The 7,284-nt window shown below is 35.4% G+C and overlaps 2 non-coding genes across 2 annotated transcripts; one reads left to right on the top strand and one right to left on the bottom strand.

Moving 5' to 3' along the window:
* The first annotated feature begins 4,582 nt into the window (after positions 1-4,582).
* TRNAS-GGA (transfer RNA serine (anticodon GGA)) lies at positions 4,583-4,669 on the top strand. The gene has a single exon. It is a non-coding gene; the product is annotated as a tRNA-Ser (tRNA).
* Positions 4,670-5,885: 1,216 nt separating this feature from the next.
* Positions 5,886-5,958, bottom strand: TRNAT-UGU (transfer RNA threonine (anticodon UGU)). The gene has a single exon. It is a non-coding gene; the product is annotated as a tRNA-Thr (tRNA).
* Positions 5,959-7,284: the final 1,326 nt, after the last annotated feature.

Raw genomic sequence — 7,284 nt, 5'->3', positions numbered from 1 at the left:
AAGGACGCGATCTAATAGATCGTTGTATCGAGTAGTTGGATCATAGTCTCTTACCATAAAAATTGCTGCATGTGCAGCAGCACCGACTATTAGAAATCCGCCAATCCACATGTGGTGTGTGAACAAGGAAAGTTGTGTACCATAGTCAGTAGCTAGGTATGGATAGGGAGGCATAGAATACATATGATGAGCTACAACAATGGTTGTAGAGCCTAGCATAGCTAGGTTAAGAGATAATTGAGCATGCCATGACGTTGTTAAGATTTCATAAAGACCCTTATGGCCTTGTCCTGTAAATGGGCCCTTGTGAGCCTCCAAAATATCTTTAAGTCCATGGCCAATACCCCAATTGGTCCTATACATATGACCTGCGATTAGGAAAAGAATAGCAATAGCTAAATGATGGTGCGCAATATCGGTCAGCCAGAGACCACCGGTTACTGGATCTAGTCCTCCGCGAAAAGTCAGAAATTCTGCGTATTTGGACCAATTTAAAGTGAAAAAAGGGGTTGCTCCTTCGGCAAAACTAGGATAAAGTTGAGCCAAAAGGTCCCGATTCAAGATAAATTCATGAGGAAGTGGTATCTCTTTAGGATCCACCCCAGCGTCAAGAAATTGGTTAATTGGTAAAGATACATGAATTTGGTGCCCCGCCCAAGAAAGAGACCCAAGTCCTAATAATCCCGCTAAGTGGTGATTCAACATGGATTCTACATCTTGGAACCAGGCCAATTTGGGAGCGGCTTTGTGATAATGGAACCAACCAGCAAAAAGCATTAACGCTGCAAAAATCAATGCACCAATTGCAGTACAATAGAGTTGTAATTCACTAGTTATTCCAGATGCTCGCCAAAGCTGAAAAAAACCAGAGGTTATTTGGATTCCTCGGAAACCCCCGCCTACATCACCATTCAATATTTCTTGCCCTACTATAGGCCAAACTACCTGAGCACTGGGTCCAATGTGAGTAGGATCACTTAGCCATGCTTCATAATTGGAAAAACGGGCGCCATGAAAGTACATGCCACTCAACCAAAGAAAGATAATGGAAAGTTGCCCGAAATGAGCACTAAAGACTTTTCGAGAAATCTCCTCCAAATCACCAGTATGACTATCGAAATCGTGAGCATCAGCATGTAGGTTCCAGATCCAAGTGGTAGTATCAGGGCCCTTAGCTAGTGTTCTTGAGAAATGGCCGGGTCTGGCCCATTCCTCAAAAGATGTTTTTACAGGATCCCTATCCACAACAATTTTTACTTCTGGTTCCGGCGAACGAATAATCATTAAGTCCTCCTCTTTCCGGACAAGACATACAAAGAGACCCGCCAACTGTCTTTTTAGTGAATCTTTGAAAGATATATATTTTGAAAGATAGATTTTGAAAGATAGATTTTGAAAGATAGATATTGTGATTAGTTCTTTTCTTTACTATCTACCATCCTTCTATTTTTTTTTAGTTATTCACTGGAGCAATTATATATTGAAGTCAATCCGAGGCAAGTGTTCGGGTCTATTATGACATAAAGATTAGGTGCCTAACGGACATTGTTTATCTTGAAAAACAAATATTTCTCGACGTAAGAAAAAAATCTTTTTTATTTTTAATTTAAGAACTAGTGTATTTTTTTTTGAGGGCATAAGCTCCTATCTATATCTACTTTCCTTGAGCATAATATAGGGTTTTTTATTTGATTCTAAATTCCAAGATAACTCATTAGAATTATTAATAAGATGGTCCTAATATATTAGCAATATTTAGATTGCCCCCTCTTTTTATTCAGTTTATTACTTCTATTCTAGACCCTATCCCTCTATGGTTTATTCTTATGAAATATCATATAAAATAGAAGGTATAAGAAATGGATATAATGAAATTCTTGATTCGATCTTACGACCTAATTTATTTGATTAATGGATCAACAACCAAACCACCCATTTTATGAAAAAGAAGGAGCATGGTCTTATTCAAATTCAAAGCGCTTCGTAATCTTCAACCAGTTCTGTGCTTCAATATAATTTCCCGGAGTAAGCGCTATAGCTTGTTTCCAATATTCAGCAGCTTGATCAAACCAAGCTTCCGCAATTTCCGAATCACCCTGTAGAATGGCCTGTTCTCCTCGGTCGGAATAGGAAGTTCCTTCCCTTAGAACCGTACTTGAGAGTTTCCTACCTCATACGGCTCAGAAATTGCTATCTGAATTTCCCCTATCTTAACTGAATTCGATTTATCAAAAATCGATCCAATTTGTTCTTGGGTTAAGCAGAAGAAATTAATTACCTAAGTTTCAAACCCTAATTTTTATCAATAATCAGTTTGATCTTTTTTCCCACCTTCAGAAGAATGAAGCATAGATAGATATAGAGCCTTCGTTCAAATTTTCTGAAAGGTAACTATCCCGTTTTCATATATGAAATCTCTATAGAATCCTTGAAAAAGACTTTTTTCCATAAGAAAGAAAAAAGAACTTACTATCTTTGGGATCTGATACTACACCGCTGCTTAATCCCTTAGTGGATCGGCTCTATTACATAAGCGGATTCCTAAATTTTGCCCCATATCATGGGATAAGTAAGCAGTTTTTTTTAGTTGTATCGACCCAGTCGCTCACTAATTGATCTTTACGGTGCTTTCTCTATCAATTTGAGAAACTTTATCCATAGAGTAGTAGTATAGGCCATACTTTCTTCGTTTTTTGATTCTCGTGAAGTGTCCTTCCTTCCTACAGCTGATAGGGAAAAATCGTTGTTTTTACGATCCCTATGTAGAAAGCCCTTTTTTCTAGTATTTACTAGAAAATTTGATCCTCTCTTTTTTTTTTTCTTTCTATAGTGGAGATAGTCGCACGTAATGACAGATCACGGCCATATTATTAAAAGCTTGCGGTAAGAAGGGGTTTCGTTCTAGTGCCCGGAAATAATATTCCAAAGCCTTTGTATGCTCTCCATTGCTTGTGTGTATAAGGCCTATGTTATAGAGTATATAACTTCGATCATAGGGATCGATTTCTAGTCGCGTAGCTTCATAATAATTTTGCAAAGCTTCCGCATAATTTCCTTCGGATTGAGCCAACATCCGTTACGGTCGTTCATTCTATTCAAAAAATCTCCGTTCCAAAACCGTACATGAGGTTTTCATCTCATACGGCTCCTCCCTTCTGTACATAATAGTACTAAGCGAAATAATCTATAGAATCAAAATAGAATTAGTCCCGTCTCATTATGAACCGAAAGGGGCTGGTATTTTTCCAAGAAATCTCTAGCCAACCTTCCCACAAGAGGTTTTTCTTAACACCAATGAATTCTATTAATGCTAGAGGAAAACGATAGCTCCAATAATTTCTTTGTTCTCAACGCCTCCTATTTAGAGGAATTAGCTACTTCAACGATCTTTGATGGTTATAGGGGTATCCAAAGTACAAACCTGATGGTTGTTTGTTATCCCAACCATTCTTCCCAGCCCTGATACCGATCAGGAAAGGGGTAATTTCTAACAAAGTTTTTCTCTTGTTGATTCCTATTTCTAGGTGTAGTGCTTTTCTCCCCTATGCTGCCTACGGATACTAATAGAGTAGGATTGGCCTGTAATCCATACCATACCATATCCTGTAGGTGTAACCTTTCGCTCAATACTCAAATCTACAATTGAAGTATCTGAAGCCGCATCAATCGAGGATACACGACGGAAGGAATTGTTAGTTCGCCTCACCTTCCCGAAGCGTGGGTTTGTTTGCTTTACAAATTTGGTTCTCTCTATGCCAACCCCCTCTCTTTTTCGTAAGACTGAGGTATAGGTAGGGCTAAAAAAAAGCAAAAAAAAAGAGTCAAATCGCACCATCTCTATAATAAGTAAATGCCTTTTTTTCTCCTGAGGTTGTCGGAATTATTCGCAATAAAATATTGGCTACAATTGAGGAGGTCTTATCAATGAAATTTCCATTTACACGGGATCTAGGCATAATTCCCAACCCATTCTATATAGAATTGTTTTCATTCCTTCACAAAATAACATAAAAACAAACACATTCGATTCTTATAATTATAAATAGATTGATCCATATGCTCTACTCTAAATCCATATGCTTTAAATGGATAAGAGAGATAGAGATATGGATTTTCCGCTCAGCTCAAATTGTATCCTTTTCCTTCTGCTTGGACACGAAGAGATATGAAATATTTGACTAAGACTGGATTTCATTCCACTTTGCTATTTCTGAACAACAACTTATGTTATCAACTATTTCGTGTTTTCAAAGTTATTAATTGTCTCATACCCTATTTTTGATTTCGATAGTATGGTGTAGCGTATCTTATGCAAACGGAATTCTAAGGTTTCTTTATTTTATTATGCAATAAGAAGAATTCTTCCATTTTCTTTTTCTTTAGTTGCGGGAAAACCCAAATTAAAACTTTTTTTTTATAGCGAGCGCAATTTCTAGTAAAAAATCCTGTATCCTTCCACTTAGATCAAAAGGAATTTTTCCAATAGAACTATGGAACCCCCGAGTGGTTGCGGTTGTACCTGTACTGCAGGAATAAGAAAACTCGCTATTCACTCAGTTTATTTTCCATAATAAGTTATGTAGGAGAGATGGCCGAGCGGTTCAAGGCGTAGCATTGGAACTGCTATGTAGACTTTTGTTTACCGAGGGTTCGAATCCCTCTCTTTCCGTTTTTCTTAATTCATCAACGTTAAGGATCACAATGTATCAAATCAAATAACAATTTTTTCCAGCAATAATATCTTATATTATCTTATTTTGATTTAATAGAAATTAGAAATTCTCTATAGCAAATTACTGTGGTATGTAAAATACACATAGAGGAAAAAAGAAAAAAGGATCCTAATCCTAGGGTTAATCAATTTTAGCTAGTTGATGGGAAAATACAAATTAATGGTAATGGTCTTAGGGCGATTTAGTTCGGGGAAAGGGGAAGGGGAAGAAAATTCTATGAACCTTTCCTTTTTTCGTTAAGTTCAAGTCTGACGAGAGTAATATTCTACAACTAACAACTCATTTATTTTGAGACCGACCCACTTCCTATCTAGGATTTTATTTACTAGTCCTTTATATTCCAACGTGTCAATCGCCAAATGCTTTGGCAATTTCCCCGGGTCCGATGAAGCAATATAATTTTGAACCAGACCTTTTGATCTTTGGTTATCTTTCGTAGTAATAATATCTCGGGGTTTGCAACGAAAACTTGGTATATTGACTATACGACCATTAACTAAAATATGTCTATGGTTGACTAATTGGCGGGCCCCAGGAATGGTTGAAGCCATACCCAATCGAAAAAGGATATTATCCAAACGCATTTCAAGTAATTGTAGTAAAACCTGGCCTGTTGACCTTTTTGCTTTTCCAGCGATATGTACATATCTAAGTAATTGTCGTTCTGTCAGACCATAATGAAAACGCAATTTCTGTTTTTCTTGAAGACGAATACGATATTGCTCCTTTTTCCCAGAATTGAATTTTTTTTTAAGATTACTTCCGGATTTAGGTGTTTTTCTAGTGAGTCCTGGTAAAGCTCCCAGACGGCGTATTTTTTTTAAACGAGGTCCTCGATAACGGGACATGAAGACTCCTTTTTTTATTTTATTGAAATTTCATTTTACACAATTAATTTCATTGTATTTACATTACAGAATACATCGAAATTAAAACTGAATTAAACTACAGGATAAACAGAGTAAAATCAACTAAAGTACCCAAAAAAATGGAATTTCATCAAAATCTTTATTTTTTGTATATATATTATTTATTTTATTGTTTTGTATCTAGCAAAATTGTAAGGTAAAAAACATAAAAGATCCTGGATTCTCCATTTAATTCGGAAAAAAAGAGATTCTTGTTCGTAGAACATCGATAGAGAAAAAAAAAAGCCGACTATCGGATTTGAACCGATGACCCTCGCATTACAAATGCGATGCTCTAACCTCTGAGCTAAGTGGGCTTACATAACGGAAATAGTGTAACAAATAGAAATAGGTATAGTATAGGAAATCCGTAAAATCTCAGATATTAGTTATTAATCTTAGCTATTAACTAGTTCTAAATTTGAAGTTATACTTATAAAAATAAAAAAATACTAAAACTTCTTAAAGATAAAGTTAGCTTGATATGCTTAACTATAGGATATTAAAAAATAAAATTATAGAATTTATTGGTATTTTCATTTGATCATTATAGACTTTATTATTTGTTAATAATTTGAGGATTAATATTTCACTAAGGGGAACATAGAGTCAGAGTAAATAAAATTGCTAATTCTGATTAGAAAAAAAGAATAAATATCAAGCGTTATAGTATAATTTTGAATACTATAAAAAAGTAAGACGGGAGGTGGGGGAGATAAAAACTTTTGGATATATTGATTCGGATTGAATTGCAAATACATCAAGGATAGAATCAATTCAATTCTGAATTGCAATAAGCAAGCGAGGTCTCTCAAATAGAGTCGAACTGAACTTGCTAGACTACGTTGAGTGATGAACTCAATGATTCAAAAAAAAAACTAAGAGATGGATGAAATTACACAAGGAATCCTGGTCTCAAAGAAGAGGGAAATGGGGATATGGCGAAATCGGTAGACGCTACGGACTTGATTGTATTGAGCCTTGGTATGGAAACCTGCTAAGTGGTAACTTCCAAATTCAGAGAAACCCTGGAATTAAAAAAGGGCAATCCTGAGCCAAATCCGTGTTTTGAGAAAACAAGGGGTTCTCGAACTAGAATACAAAGGAAAAGGATAGGTGCAGAGACTCAATGGAAGCTGTTCTAACGAATCGAGTTAATTACGTTGTGTTGTTAGTGGAATTCCTTCTAATTCTAAATTAGAGAAAGAGGGGGTTTTATACCTTATACATTTAATAAACACGTATAGATACTGACATAGCAAACGATTAATCACAGAACTCATATTATATTATAATTATAATATAGGTTCTTTATCTTTTTTAAAAATGAAATTAGAAATGATAATGATTATGAAATAAAAAACTCATATCATAATTTTTTTTTTTCATTATTGTGAATCCACTCCAATCGAATATTGAATAATCAAATTCTTCAATTCAAATTCAAAGTTTTCGAGATCTTTAAAAAAGTGGATTAATCGGACGAGGACAAAGAGAGAGTCCCATTCTACATGTCAATACTGACAACAATGAAATTTCTAGTAAAAGGAAAATCCGTCGACTTTATAAGTTGTGAGGGTTCAAGTCCCTCTATCCCCAAATCCTCTTTTATTCCCTAACTATACTATATTATTATTATTTAT

Source organism: Aegilops tauschii, unplaced genomic scaffold, assembly GCF_002575655.3.
Source record: "Aegilops tauschii subsp. strangulata cultivar AL8/78 unplaced genomic scaffold, Aet v6.0 ptg001221l_obj, whole genome shotgun sequence".
In the NCBI taxonomy this organism is placed as follows: domain Eukaryota; kingdom Viridiplantae; phylum Streptophyta; class Magnoliopsida; order Poales; family Poaceae; genus Aegilops; species Aegilops tauschii.
This window is presented reverse-complemented; position numbering and strand designations above follow the sequence as displayed.